Source organism: Desmodus rotundus, chromosome 12, assembly GCF_022682495.2.
Source record: "Desmodus rotundus isolate HL8 chromosome 12, HLdesRot8A.1, whole genome shotgun sequence".
Classification (NCBI taxonomy): domain Eukaryota; kingdom Metazoa; phylum Chordata; class Mammalia; order Chiroptera; family Phyllostomidae; genus Desmodus; species Desmodus rotundus.
This window is the reverse complement of record NC_071398.1, coordinates 43,630,956-43,645,727: the sequence shown is the minus strand read 5'-3', so window position 1 is coordinate 43,645,727 and position 14,772 is coordinate 43,630,956.

Genomic DNA, 14,772 nt, shown 5'->3' with positions numbered 1-14,772 from the left:
CCTCCCCTGCCCGGCGAGCCCCCTCCCCAGCTCCTCCCCCGCCGCGTTATTGGCTGCTCTGCGCCCGGCCCTCGGCTCTGATTGGCCTGACGGTCTGTCACTTCCGACAGAGAGGCGGGATCAGAGACAGAGACTTGGAAGGCCAGGGTGGAGGAAGGGGGAGAGTACGGTGGAACACACACCCCCTCCCGCCACGCCCCTTGCCGCCTACTTTCTCAGCGGTGTCGCCAGCCCGGTCAGCGGCCGCGCCTCCTGGCCCAGCCTCTCTAGCGACGTTCCGACACCCATACTTTTCTGATCCACCCAGTTAACTCTGTTCCTTACACTCGAGCCCGGACTCGTTAACCCCCACCCCCACTCACCTCGCCAGTTCCTATCCCTAGTGGGGCCCCTCCGACATCCAGTCCCACGCACTCGAGCCCAGTCGCCCCGCTCTGCCTCCTCTCTCTCCTCTTCCTCATCCACCGACTCCCCACTTCTCCCGGACACCCTACAACTCCCCCTCCAGCTCTACGAACTCTTCCCTCTGTACCTCACCGCTGCCTCTCAGTCCTCAGGAGTTCCCTTCCGCCCTCATTCCTCCATCCTGCCCCCCCCGTGACCCCAGCCCTACCTGCCTGCCTCTCTATCACCCTTTTCAGGTTCCCCTGCTGAATGTCAAGTCTATGTAAAGTAAATATGTAAAATTCAATCACGCCCACTTTTGAAAAGAGCAGCGAAAGGGGATCCATCTACAAGTGCAGTAAGGAGGGAGAGGTACAAGGTCAGCAAGGACTGGGGAAAGCCTTACGAGTGGATAAGGAACAGTGTGTGTGTGTGTGTTTGTGTGTGTGTGTGTGTGTGGTAATCTACAGCTCACCAACATTCTGGATGCAGGTTTGAGCGGGGAAGGAGACACTATAGCAGAAGTGTGTGGGTTTTGCCCACCCAGGACCCCACTTGGTTTTCTTCTGGAAAAACACTTCTCTCCCCTCTCAGTCTATTCAATTTGAATAGGATTGGTTATAACCCCACCAGCTCCAGGGATTTAGGATCCAGACCCAGCCAATCAGCTTTTTCTGTTTCTCTGGGCAAGGTGATTGGCTCAGGGAAGGCACGTGTCCTAACCTAGCCCAGCAAGAGCCAACCCTGAGACATTTGATGCAACTATCAAAAAAAGAGATTTTCTATTTCTGCGGGTGGGAAGTGAGCCAGAGCTGACGAGGCTCACCCTGCCAACAAGAAAGGAGAGGATTTATGAGATGAAAATTAACACAGAGGAAAGCAGAAATGAAAGGTTATGAAGGACGTTCTTGACACCAGCTCTTGGGTGCTTGGATTCAGCCATACCTGAACTCTGATTTAATTCTTTGAACCTTAATGAGGTGTTTTTTTTTTTTTTTTTTTGGTCACGGCTGTTGTTGTTTTAAAGATTTTATTTATTTTTAGAGAGACAGGAAGGGAAGGAGAAATAGAGGGAGAGAAACATCAATGTGTCATTGCCTCTTGTGCACCCCCTACTGGGGACCTGGCCTGCAATCCAGGCATGTGCCCTGACTGGGAATCGAACCATCGACCCTTTGGTTCGCAGGCCAGCACTCAATCCACTGAACCACACCAGCCAGGACTGCTGTTGTTGTTAAATATGGCTTTATTTATTTACTCTGTGCTTTGATCAGTTTGAGTTGATTTTAGCTGCTGGTGCCCAAAAGAATCAAGGTATAAACAGAGAAAATATCTCCCAAGCCTCCGAGTGGAGGCTTGTGGAGGGTGAGAAAATGAGGCCCAAATTAGAAAGGGCTGCAGGGAAAGCAGTGTGCTATTCTGAGACGCAGGGGCTATCCAAGTTGTGGCAGGTAGCCAGTCGGAGGGATTTACAGTGCCCAGGGAAAACTGGCACTTGTTACACAAACATTAAAGCAGAACTAGAACCAAATGCTCCAGACATCTACGATCTGGGAGAGCATTAGCCTTCGCCCTGAAGGAGATGGGGGCGTAGGAGACTTTTGAGCAGGGAAGCTTGAATCAGAGCTAGGTGTGAATGAAGTCCTCTGTCCCCTCGGGTGGGAAGGAACAGGAAGCTGTCTGGTTTACAGAACAAACCACCCCAGTGAGGAGATTTTTCTTGCTCACGAACCTGCAATCTGGGCAGAGCTCAGTGAGGTCAGCGTGTCTCTGCCCCGCTTGGCATTTGCTGGAGCAGCTTGAAGGCTGTGGGCTGCAATGATCTGACGTTTCCTCGCTCACCTGCCTGGCGGCTGATGCTGCCTGGCAGCTGGGACCTCCCTGGAGGCTGAGGTTGGAACATCTGCATGTACCCTGTCCATGTGGTTCCTTGAGCTTCCTCACAGCATGGAGGCTGGGTCCCAAGGGAGAGAGAAAGGGAGCAAGGAGACAGACAGAAGCCATGTCTCCTTGGTGACCTAGCCCCGGAAGTGGTGCTGTGTCACTTTCGTTTTTGTCCTAAAAGAAAATCACAAAGTCCTGCCCAGCTTTCAGGGGGAGGAAAACAGACTTGACTTCTTGATGGGGAGAAGTAAGCTTCGACAGGAAGAACAGGTGAGACTGGAAATATTACTATGGCCGTGTTGGCGAAACATCTGCCACACTCTTGATAGGACAATATCTTGGAGCTCTGCCTATGAGCAGCTCCGTGGGGGTGGGTCTTTGGCCTCGGGATACTGGAGAGGAAACACGTGTCTTATTTACAGGGAAAGAGGTGCCAGCAACAAAGACCCAGAACCACTCACACACTGAATTCTGACAAGTCGGTGTCTCTGGGTACTGTCCCTGGGACAGCTGCGCAGACGTTGAACTTGCTGATGTTCCCCTCTGTATGACTCACCCCCCTCTAGCCCAAGGCTGGGGAAATCGCTATAGCTCCCTCACAATCTGATTTGTATCTTCACTCTCCCTTCCCCTGACTCTGTCTCCTCGTAATACCCGTTTATAAAGGCCAGCTGGCATCCTGGGAGCCCTGCCAGGGGCAGAAAGTCCCTCCAAACTCAAGCCAAGGCCAACCTGGAACTAGGTGATGGAAATAAACAGCTTGAGTCCTAAGCAGCATGCTTGGGTCCTGCGCCAAGTGCTGTACGAAGCCCTTCGCATTCCTGCTCTTACTGGAGTAGCAGGACAGCCTGTCGGCTGGGGGTGGGGGGTGCTTCGAAGTTTCCCCGTGGGTGGCGGTTTCCAGCCAGGGCTCTGGGGCCGGCCTGCTGGGGTTCAAATCGTGGCTCCATCACTTGCCAGTTGTGTGACCTTGGGCAAGTTACTTAACTTCTCTGTGACTCAGAGAGCCATTTCTGAAAAATGCATTCAATACAAAAAAAATCCCTGTAGTGTATTGGATTAGTGTTTCCAAATCTCCATTCCCTCCGTGGTATGGAACTATATACATCCATGGCTTTACCTTGTGACTTTAGAGGCCCCACTAAGTCAGATAAATTCCCTGGCCCATGGATTTTGGACTTGGTCATGTGACTTCCTTTGACCAATGAGATGAGGAAGATGCTGTTATCACACGCACGCACGTATGCGCGCAAACGCACACACACAGGAGACAACCAAGCCCTTTTGGTCTGATGTGCCCTCAGGGAGGACACAACACCTATGAAGTATTTTCACCCAAATGATTGAACCTGAATCTGATTAAGCTTCCAGGTGTAACTACTAGTTTACAGAAAAGACAGTGAATAGAGGAACAGGTTCAACAACACCATAAAAAAACAATCAGCCAGCTATGGACTGTAGGAAAGGCTAGACCAGCATCGTCCAATAGAACGTTCTATGATGATTCAAATGCTCTGTGTCTTTTTTGTCCAGCCCAGTAGCCACTGGCCACATGTGGCTACTGAACAGCTGAAATGTGCCCAGTGTGACTGAGGAACTGCACTTTTTATTTTTGTGTTTTGAAATAGCGATCTTTTTTCTTGAGGTCAAACCCATAACATAAAAATAGCCATTTGACAAGTGTAGAATTCAGTGACGTTCAGTCCATTCATGATGCTGTGCAACCACCACCTGTACCTGGTTCCAAATCATTTTCATCACCTCGCACCAAAAAGCCCTGTCTCTCCCACCACCCCCAGCCCCGTCCCCTCCAGCCCCTGGCAACCACCAGCCTACAGTTTTGTGTATATGGATTTACCTGTTTTAGATGTTTTACGTAAATGAAACCATACCCTGTGTGGTATGTTCTTCTTACACTCAGCATGTTTGCAAGGTTCCTGCACCAGCCCGCCCTGTGCCTGTGATCAGCACTTCGTTTCTCTCGGTGGCTGCACATCATCCCAATGTATGGTCATACCGCACTCTGCTGTGTGTCCCTCAGTTGCTGGACATCTGGGTCGTTCCCATCCTGTGGGTGCTGTGAATGGCGCTGCTGTGAACATTCGCGCACACTTACTTATTGCAACACTTGTTTTCAATTCCTCTGGGTATATGCCTAGGAGTGGGATTGCTAGATCGTCCGGTAATTATTAACTGCTTGAGGAACTGCCAAACTATTTCCACAGTGGCTGCACCAGCTGTGAACGAGGGTTGCACTGTCTCTACGTCCCCACTAATAGAGCGGGAGAAGGACCCCTCTACTCCTCTTCCCTGGAGTTAAGCGTCCACATGACAACCTCCTCCCCCGCCCCCAGTTCACGGGGTCAGGAGTTACCACTTCTTACAGAATTTCTCAGCCTCAGAGAAATTCTAGAGCCTGGGAGCGTCTCTACCTCTTTCCTCCTCTTTGAATTGGCAAGAAGAGGCTGCCTTCTGTTGTTCTAGCTGGCTGAGTGCCTGCCCGGGCAGCATGGCGGTGTGTCCCAGGAATTGGGGGAGGGGATTATCCCATCACGGTTAGGATGGGCCAGAGGTTAAAAATGCTCGTTGTGAAGCTGGGGAGACCTGGGTCAAAGCCAGGCTCTGCCCTTTACAAGTTGTACGGCTGAGGGAAAGTTACACAGTATCCCGAGGACCCAGGTTTTCTCGTCTTTACAGAGGGTATCGCAATCGCCCTTCCATCACAGAGGCCGTGGTGTGGGTTTAACCAGATCAGGTCTGTGAGCGTTACCCAGCACCTCACGGGCTCAGAATACTGGTTGCCATTCACTTGTTCGCTCATTAATTCATTTTTAACTCTTAAAAAGATTTCAGTTACAGTGGACATTCCATATTATATTAGTTTCAAGTGCGCAGCATGGTGGTTAGACATTTGTATCGCTTACTAAGTGGTCCCCTGATAAGTCTGGTACCCACCGGGCACCGTACAGAGTTGCACCAATATTACTGACTACATTCCCTGTGCTGCACTCTACATCCTGGCGATTATTTCGTTCCTGGCAATTTGTACTTCATTCCTTCACCTTTTTTACCCAGTTCCCCTAACACCCCTCCCATCTGGCAGCTAGCAGTCTGTTCTCTGTATCTATGAGTTTGTTTCTGTTTCGATTGTTAGTTGATTTTGTTATTTAGATTCCATATATAAGTGAAATCGTATGCTACTTGTCTTTCTCTGTCTGGCTTATTTCACTTAGCGTAGGGCCTCTAGGTCCATCCACGCTGTTGCGAACGGTAAGATTTCACTTTTTATGGCCGAGTCATATTCCATTGCACATATGTACCACATCTCTTTTATCCAGGTGTCTGTCAATGAACATTTCACTGCTTCTGTCTCTAGGCTATTGTTTGTGAAATATCCTTTCTTGTCTCTTGTTATGGGCTTTGTCGTTGATTCATTTATTCACTCATTCGGTTGCTCATTCCTTCCAGCATGTAGGATGCATCTCTACTCTGCCCGATGGCGGGGACATAGAGCTTCATTAGAACTTCCCCTGCCGGTCCAGGGGCTCCAGCCTCGAGGGAGGACCGACAAGGCTCAGACAGGCACTTCCACTACCCCCACGTCCACATGCATACATGTCAGTGTGTATGTCAATGTCACACACATAGGTGTCAGAAAACAGGCTGTTGCTAACACGCAAGTCAGAAGCAGCCCACGTAGATTCTGACAACACACGTGGTATCAAGACCTATGTCTTAGCCTTAGACACGCCGCCTTCCCAATAGCACGTGGAAGCTGACACGTGGATGCATGTCGGTTGCACTGATGGAGACACAGGTGCATACCTGGGTTCTGCAGATAAGGCACCTGTCATCAATGAAACATGCGAAAGCTCACGGTCATGTCTATGGTCACGTGCATGTAAAATTCTCATGTGTGTCGTGCTTCCCTGTGCGGGTGCTGATGTGCATGTTGGTGTTGGTGCAGATAGCTGCGCCCACAGCGGGTTTGGTGGGCACTGTGGCTGGAGGCCCCTGCACACGTCCTCAGAGCTCTGGCGCCCCCTACAGGAGAATCTCTCACTCAACTCTGGAGGCAAGGGCGTCCATCCTAGAGCCCTGAGCGGCCCCCCTCTGGTGCACGCACCTCTCTCAGAGCTCAGCGAGCACGTCTCAGTGGCCAGGGCAGCTGGCGGAGGTGTATGGAAATCTGTCAGACTTCTGGCGATGGCAGCCAGGCCAGGGACTCCAGACTCCTTGTGATGCACTGCACGGCCCAGAGAATCTAGCTGGCTCCTCTGATCTGGCTTCTCTTGTAATCTGCATAGTCACATGAATGTACTCACTTAGGCCTTATTTCAAAATGTCAACTATAAAGAAAAAGAGATACTTGACTGATTTTTTTTAGAGAGGGGAAGAGAGGGCCAGAAACATCAGTGTGAGAGAAACATGCCTCTCACACGTGCCTCACCTTGGGACAGTACCCACAACCCACGTGTATGTCCTGACTGGGAATTGAACCGGGCACCCTTCGCTTTGCCTGATGACGCCCAACCAACTGGGCTGCACCGGTCAGAGCCGAGTGCATATTGTCTTACTCACCTTAAACCCGAAGTCCTAATTCATCAGAAGCAGGAACATTGGGCTCTGTTATATCTGTGAGCACTGACCGAATGAAACTTGTGTATTATAAACTACATAGCCACCATCAGCACCGGCAATGCCAAGTCCAAATAACTGCAGAAGAGAGCTTGTTGTCTAACTTGCCTGATGGCACCGCCTGACCCGACAAAGCTCGTCTGGTAATCCGCACTAATCCCAGTTCGGTGTGGGTAGCTCAGGTCTCACTGTGGAAACAGGAAAGCGTTTGATTCCAGCAGCCGCCCTGACTCCAGCTGGGCTGGTGTGTCTGTCGTATACGCCACACACACGTGTCCCCTTTCTATTAAAGGAGGGCATTTTTTCGGTGCTGTTAGAGAGACAGGAAGGGGGAGGGAGGGAGGGAGGAAGGGAGGGAGAGGGAGAGAGAGAGAGAGAGAGAGAGAGAGAGAGAGAGAGAGAGAGAGAAACACCGACTGGCTGCCTTCTTGCACACACCCCAACCGGGTATGAAACCCACAGCTTGGGCATGTGTCCTGAATGGGAATTGAACCTTGACCTTTTAGTCTAGGAGACAATGAGCCACACGGGCCAGGGCACGTGCTACCTTCCTAAGTCCAACCACCTCCTCGGTGCTTACCCACTCATGTCCGGTAAAGGACTGTAGACTGTATTTTCTTTTGTTTCTTTCCTATGTTGCAGATAATGTACTGCGATGATTTTTCACATGAGAGATTGTATACAGTAGAAGAAAGTTTCACTGTGGATGCATTTCATTTCATAACAATAAAAGAATATTGTTAAACATTGATTTGTTAAAGGGGGGACACTGGATGGAACAGAGTTAAGAACAGAAAGTCTGAGTCAGTGGTTCCGGAAGTGTGGTCCGCCCCCCCCCCCCCCGGGGGCCGCTGAGGTCCTTTCATGGGCCCACAAGCTGAGAACCAGTCTCCTAATGATGGTAAGAGGTGAGTTTCCTTACTGCTTCTCCCAGTGTGACATCTTCCAGGGCCACGTGATCTGTGATGATGTCATTGCTCTGATAGTAACAGGTGATGGATTTAGTCTTGCTATTTTAAGTAGATAAATACATCTTTAAACATTTGCTCAGTTTGAATTTACATAAGGTAAATAGGGATAGCTACCCAGTGGTGTGCTGGTGCTGACCCCTACTGGCCACAGAGAGCCAAACGGTCAAGTTTTAGGCAGGTGAGCTGGTTGGTAAACCTTTGGTAGCTTGAAATGGGATGTGGTGGGAGTCTTCACGCCGCAGCAACACGGTAGCTGGGGTTGTTTTCCCTCAGAGAGCTGGTTCACAAGGACACCGTGTTGTATGTAACCCACACAAACAAAAACTGCGGAGATCCTTGGTAATTTTTTGAAGTATATATTACTTATTATGCTATTACAGTTGTCCCAATTTTCTCCGTTCCCCCCCTCTGCCTGGTACCCCCTTTCCTCCGGCAATACCCCCGTTAGTTCATGTCCACCAGTTGTGCATACAAGTTCTTTGTCTTCTCCATTTCCTATACTATTCTTACCCTCCCCCTGTCTATTTTGTACCTACCAATTATGCTTCTTATTCCCTGTACTTTTCCCCCCATTTTCCCCCTTCCCCTCCCCACTGATAATCCTCCAAATGATCTCCATACCTACGATTCTGTTCTTGTTCTAGTTGTTTGCTAAGTTTTTGTTTTTAGATTCAGTTGTTGGTGGTTGTGAGTTTGTTGTCATTTTACTGTTCATAGTATTGATCTTCTTTTTCTTAGCTAAGTCCCTTTAACACTTCATCTAATAAGAGCTTGGTGATGATGAACTCCTTTAACTTGACCTTATCTGGGAAGCACTATATCTGCCCTTCTATTTTGAATGATAGCTTTGCTGGCTTTGCTGGATAGAGTCATCTTGGATGTAGGTCCTTGCCTTTCATGACTTGGAATACTTCTCTCCAGCCTCTTCTTGCCTGTAAAGTTTCTTTTGAGAAATCAGCTGATAGTCTAATGGGAACTCCTTTGTAGGTAACTGTCTGCTTTTCTCTTGCTGCTTTTAAGATTCTCTCTTTATCTTTAACCTTTGATGTTTTAGTTGTGATGTGTCTTGGTGTGGTCCTCTTGGGTCCAACTTGTTTGGGATTCTCTGTGCTTCCTGGACTTGTATGTCTGTTTCCTTCACCAAATTAGGGAACACGTTTTTTTTTTTTTTCAAATAATTTCTTCCTCTTTTTAGACAGAGGGGAAGGGAGAGAGAAAGAGAGGGAGAGAAACATCAATGTGTGGTTGCCTCTCATGTAGCCCCCTACTGGGGACCTGGCTTGCAACCCAGACATGTGTCCTGACTGGGAATCGAACTGGCAACCCTTTGGTTCGCAGGCCAGAGCTTAATCCACTGAGCCACACCAGCCAGAGCTAATCTGCAATAATTTTTAAGAGTATGAAGGAGTTCTACTACCAAAACATGTGAGAACCACTGGTCTCTTCAAACTATCAGTCAAGCCCTAAACCTAAGCCTGAGGCGCCCTCTGGTGGTAGAAATTAGGATGGATGCGATGATGTACACACAAACATACACACCTAAAAACGTGTGTGTTTGCTTGTGAAGAAATAGCAACATACAGATAAAGGTCACATTGGTTACATACTTTTAGTGTCGATTTTACATCATAACATCTCCAATTTATTGAAAGATTACGTGTCAAGAACTGTTATAAGTTTTCACATCGTACAATTTAATCCTCACCTCTATCCTATGAGATAATTATTATTACCTCGCTTTTGTTTCCCAAACGAAAGAAAGTGGCCAACATAACGCCTCGTCACCTCACCGTTTAATACTTCTGTGTGTAACTGCAGCACCTCCCCTGCAAAACCAAATCCAAGGTCAGCAAATCAACATAATGCATCAGAGCCATCTAATCGTCAGAGCTCCTTCAGCTTTTGCCAGTTGTTGCAAAGCTGCCTTTGTAACAAAGAGGCCAAATTCACATCACATTTCATTGTCGCCTCGTACTTTCACTTTCACGGCCGGCTCTCAGAGCTCTGTCGTCCTCTCTGCATTGGTTTCTTAGTAAACCCAGCAGAGCTAGGGATTGCATAGAGGGCGGGGTCCCTGCCTGCCTGGAGGCCTGGGCCCTGCGTGCGCAAGCGCCCGAGTTTGGGCGGGAAGCCGGAGGTAGGATCTGAAGTGCAAGAATTTCAGATGCAGATGTGGGACAGCCCCAAGTTGGTAGAGGCTCTGGGTGTCTTCCAGATGCTTGTCACAGATAAAGTCATTCTCAGATGGGCGGGATTCGCCCAGAAGCACAGGGCGCATGCACAAGGTTGGGGACCCGCTGCTGCCGTTGGCGCTCTTGCCCGGGTTTCTGGGCTGGCCCTGTTCTCGTCGGAGAGTAGAGTGGGGAGGACCCGGCGCAGTGCGCGGGTCGCTGGCAGCGCGCGGCAGGTGGCGCTCAGGCTTCCTCCGCAGGGAAACCCACAGTCCGCGGGACTCGGCCAGCGGGAGGACACTCCGGGGGCCCCCAGGGCCTCTGTCCAGGGTCCTGGGCGTCCACGCCCCCCGCCCGGGCGCCCACGGCCCAACCCTCCCCCCCCCCCCCCCCAGGCTCTGGGACGTCTTTTCCTCCGGGCCCCTGGGGTCCTCCCTCAGCCCCATCCCTCTTTCGGAAGTCGGGCCTCTGGCGTCCCAGAGCCTGTCGGCCGGTGACCGCGGTTCCTTCCCCGTGAGTTGTAGCTGGGAGAGTCCAGGACCTGGGAAGGGGTTCCACTACTGTTCGGGATGAAGGTGGACAAGTGGAAACGTCCTCAGTTAGGGGGCATGAAGGTGGGGGGCAGGGCTGCGGTGGGACCCGGCGGGAACACGGATTTGCTGGTGCGGAGGGCGGGCTTGGCCCGCGTCCTTGGGTAAACGGGGTGCGTAGCATTTAGGGATCATCAGAGGGAGGTTTCGGGGTTTGGTTTCTGAATCAGATTATATGTACACTTCTCGGAGTGGGCACAGGAAATGCTTGGAAGTATGACCTCGAAGATGTCAAACTACTTTTCAGTTGGGGAAACACTGGGTTTTGCACCCAACTGACTTCCATTCATGTGCATACTTTTTTACACGCTAGAAATTTTTCCAGTGAAAATATTTCAAAAATATTTTTAAATCTTCTCACGAAATATTTAGTAAAAGCGTTTAACCGTAGAAATCCAAAGTCAGTACTGATTGGAGACTCGGTGAGCAGAGTAATTTGCTCTTTATGGGTTTTTCTCCAGCTGTCATTTGATTTTTCCTTTTCGTCATCGATGATGGAAACACAAAGGTTGGTTTAAGGGTGTTTGTTATTCTTGTGTAATCATTAGTAATTAATGTAGATATAAAGATTAATTTTTAATCTTTGAATGTTTCTAGTCTTTCCATATTGGAATTGCTGATGATTCCCATTACTTTATTTTGGGTTTATATTGATTTCATATATAAGACGAGCACATTGTAAATATAAGCAGCTTGGGAATAAATGAAATGTAAAGCAAAGCTCCTCCCCATCCTTAACCCTTGTCTTCCTTCCCTCAAGAAACACACTATTGACAGTGCCTTATCTGACCTTCCAGAAGGTTCTGCACTGACATGATGGGAGGTAGCAGGGGCTGGGGGAGCAGGGACTGTGCTCTGGGGTGCCCAGGTCAGACCCCACCCTGCTATTAGTTGTGTGACCTGAGTGAGTGACGATGCCTCCGTGCCTCAGTTTCCTGAACTGGAAAGCGGTGATGAAAACCAGGTAAAGTGAATTATAATAGTAAAGGGTTTCCACCTGTGCCTGGAGCATATCAAACATTGTGTGAGTGCGTATTGAAACAGAAATGGTTTTTGTTTGTTTTAAATGTACACATGTATATCTTTCACTCTTTTGCCCTTTAGATGCAATGTGAAAATATTTTTTTTCCCCCTGGGGACCCATGCATTCATGTCAGGCTTTTTTTTTTTTTTTTTAAGATTTTATTTATTTATTTTTAGAGAGAGGGGAAGGGAGGAAGATAGAGAGGGGGAGAAACATCAGTGCATGGTTGCTTCTCACATGCCCCCCCTCCCCACTGGGAATTGAACCTGCAACCCTGTGCTTCACAGGCGCAATCAATTCACTGAGCCACACCAGCCAGGGCTCATCATTTCTTTTTGTTGTCAGTGATACCCCACTGCACGGATATACAACCTCTTATTTACCATTCATCAGTTGATGGAAATTGGGGTTTTCAGTTTCCACTGGTGACTGTTAAGAAGAATGCTGCTATGCAAAATGAGTGAACACACACACAGGAACAGACTCGCCAATACAAAGAACAGAGCGATGGTTACCAGGTGCGGGGGGCAGTTGAGGGGATTGGGGGGAAAAGGTGAAGGGAGTAACAGGTACAAATTGGTAGTCACCAAATAACTATGGGCACGTAAAGTACAGCATTGGGAACATATATAGTCAATAATGTAGTAACTGTGTATGGCCCCAGGTGGGCATTTTAAATAGTAGGGGGGGCAGTATGTAAAGTACGTGCTGGTCTGCCCAGGAAGCTGCACCCCTGACACCAACACAAAATAGCACTGAGTGGAAACCGTACCTGATGCTCGTGTGGACATCTGCTTGCAAGTGGTGTGCGGTGGCATTGCGTTTTTCATTACGATTTCCCTATTTACTAAAAATGCTGAGCATCTCATGCTCTTATTGGTCATTTTTACATTTTCTTTAGAGACATGTGTTTGTATCCTTCAATTCTTCTATATTTTACTTTTGGTTGTTGACTATTATTGTAGTCTAGATGAAATTCTTTTATCAGGCATGGGATTTGCAAATATCTCCTCCCACGGAGTGAGCTGCCTTTCACTTGCCTGATGAAGCCCTCTCAAGTTTTTCATTTTGATGAAATCTAATTTTTCTATTTTTACTTTTTCCTCTCCTGCCTTTGTTGCCATCTAAGAAACCACGAATCTACTCTTTTAGGTCACGGAGATTTACTCCTACTTCCTTGAAGAATTTGGTGGTGTTAGACTTTGCATTTAGTCTGCGATCATTTTGAGGGGAGTTTGTGTGCGGGGCGAGAGACCAGTCCCACTTCGTTCCTTTGCAGGCTCACGTCTGTTGTCCCAGCACCACTGGCTGTAACTGCGATCCTTATGTCATGGAATTATCTTGGCACCTTGTCAAAAGTCACTGACTATTCGCGTGGGGGCGTATCCGTGGGATCTCCATCCTATTCAGTTGTTGTCACCATTATGCCAGTCCACACTGCTCTCAGCACGACGGCTTTACAGTGGGTGGTGAAATTGGGACACTTAGGTTCTCCAGCCGCTTCTTCTTTGTCAAGCTTGTGTTGGCTGCTCTGGGTCCCCTACATTTCCTTACGAATTAGCATCAGGTTGCAGTTTCTGCACAATAGGTAGCTGTGTTTTGATAGGACTTATGTTAAATCTGTAGATCAACTTGGAACTACGTCCATTTTAACAATACTGAATCATCTGATCCATGAACATGGCAAAATAGTTTTATTTCATAAAATATGTCGCATGACATTATTTAAGTTGCCGTTTGTGCTGTAAGAGTAACAAACTATTCCGACTTTTATTTTTCTGTCATAGTCAAGAAGGTATTGATAGGTAACTGCATTGGGGACATAAATTAGCTTGTCCACCATAGTCGTGTCATCTGTCCTTGAGACTTCACTCTACACTCTCTATGCTCTACACTCTCTTCCAATCCACTCTGAGTTCAGGAAGCTCTTGGGATCACCTCCCCCGAGATAACCCTGGAATCCAGAGGTTGGGTTGAGGTCTAGACGCGGGGCTATTCCTTGTCCAGGTAGCATGACTCCACTCTCCCAGCTTACCTACAGGCTTGAGAGGATTTGGGGTGAAATGTTCAAGGTCACTGTCTGCCTGTGTTCTTCTGTATCACTGTCACCTCCTACTTGTATTTCCTATGTCCCTGTAGGAGGAAGGAGGTGGGCCCTCTCTTTGGACAGACCCAGGCTGAGTTCAGGTTATAGTACAAATGGGGATCACCTGAATCTGAGCATCATGTGGCCGCTTCCAAGACACGTACCCAAGGACGGGACACCCAGTCACCCCAGTGCCCCCACCTGGGGCATCCATCACACCTGCTGCCTAATGGTGGTTTCCCCATCCACGTGGCCAGGTGAGATGACTCACGTCCTTGAGTACTTCTATGGTTTTACTGGATAGGATCCAATTATTTAAGTGAAAAATGTTAAATCTTCCCAGTTGGACAGTGTCGTACTCGGGCACATCCAGAGTCTCAGCGTGGAGCAGGTCCAGCCCTGCCAGAGAATTTATGGGCCCCTCATCCCCCGTACTTTCAAAGCCCCCTCTGCTGATATTGGGTTGAGTGGTTTCCGTTTGCTGCCCTGAGCATTGGAAGCAGGGAGAGGACCTGGTGTGCACACCCAGGTGGGGATCCTGTAAAGCTGTTGCAGGCACCTGGAAACAGGCCTGACACCTGAAGAATGCAGGTGGAGCAAAGAGCAGCCGGCCCATCCAGTCAGCAAGCAGAGGGCAGCACCTGGGGCACTGGGGAGTGCCTGACCTGCATACCGACATTCCTGGAGCACAGGCGAAATTCCTCTACAATCTCGCCTGTCCCCAGGGAGGGGTTCCCTGCAGCCAGGTGGAAATAACAGCCCAGAGCTGCCAGCAGGGAGAGTCAGCCTATTTAGCTGCTGGGCCACAGAAAGCCAGGGGGGAAGCCTATGACAGGCAGAAATCCCAATTTCCCTCTCTGTTTCACATTCCGGAAGCACCATCTGCCAGCACCACCTGGGCGAACGTCTTCCTTGGGGTTTGTCCAGCAGTGCCTAACCCTGGGGCCTGCTCTCCCTTTGGGAGGGGCTGGGTCAGACTGATGGAGACCCCAAGTCTGTAACCTGCAGACGGGCCTCGTACCAA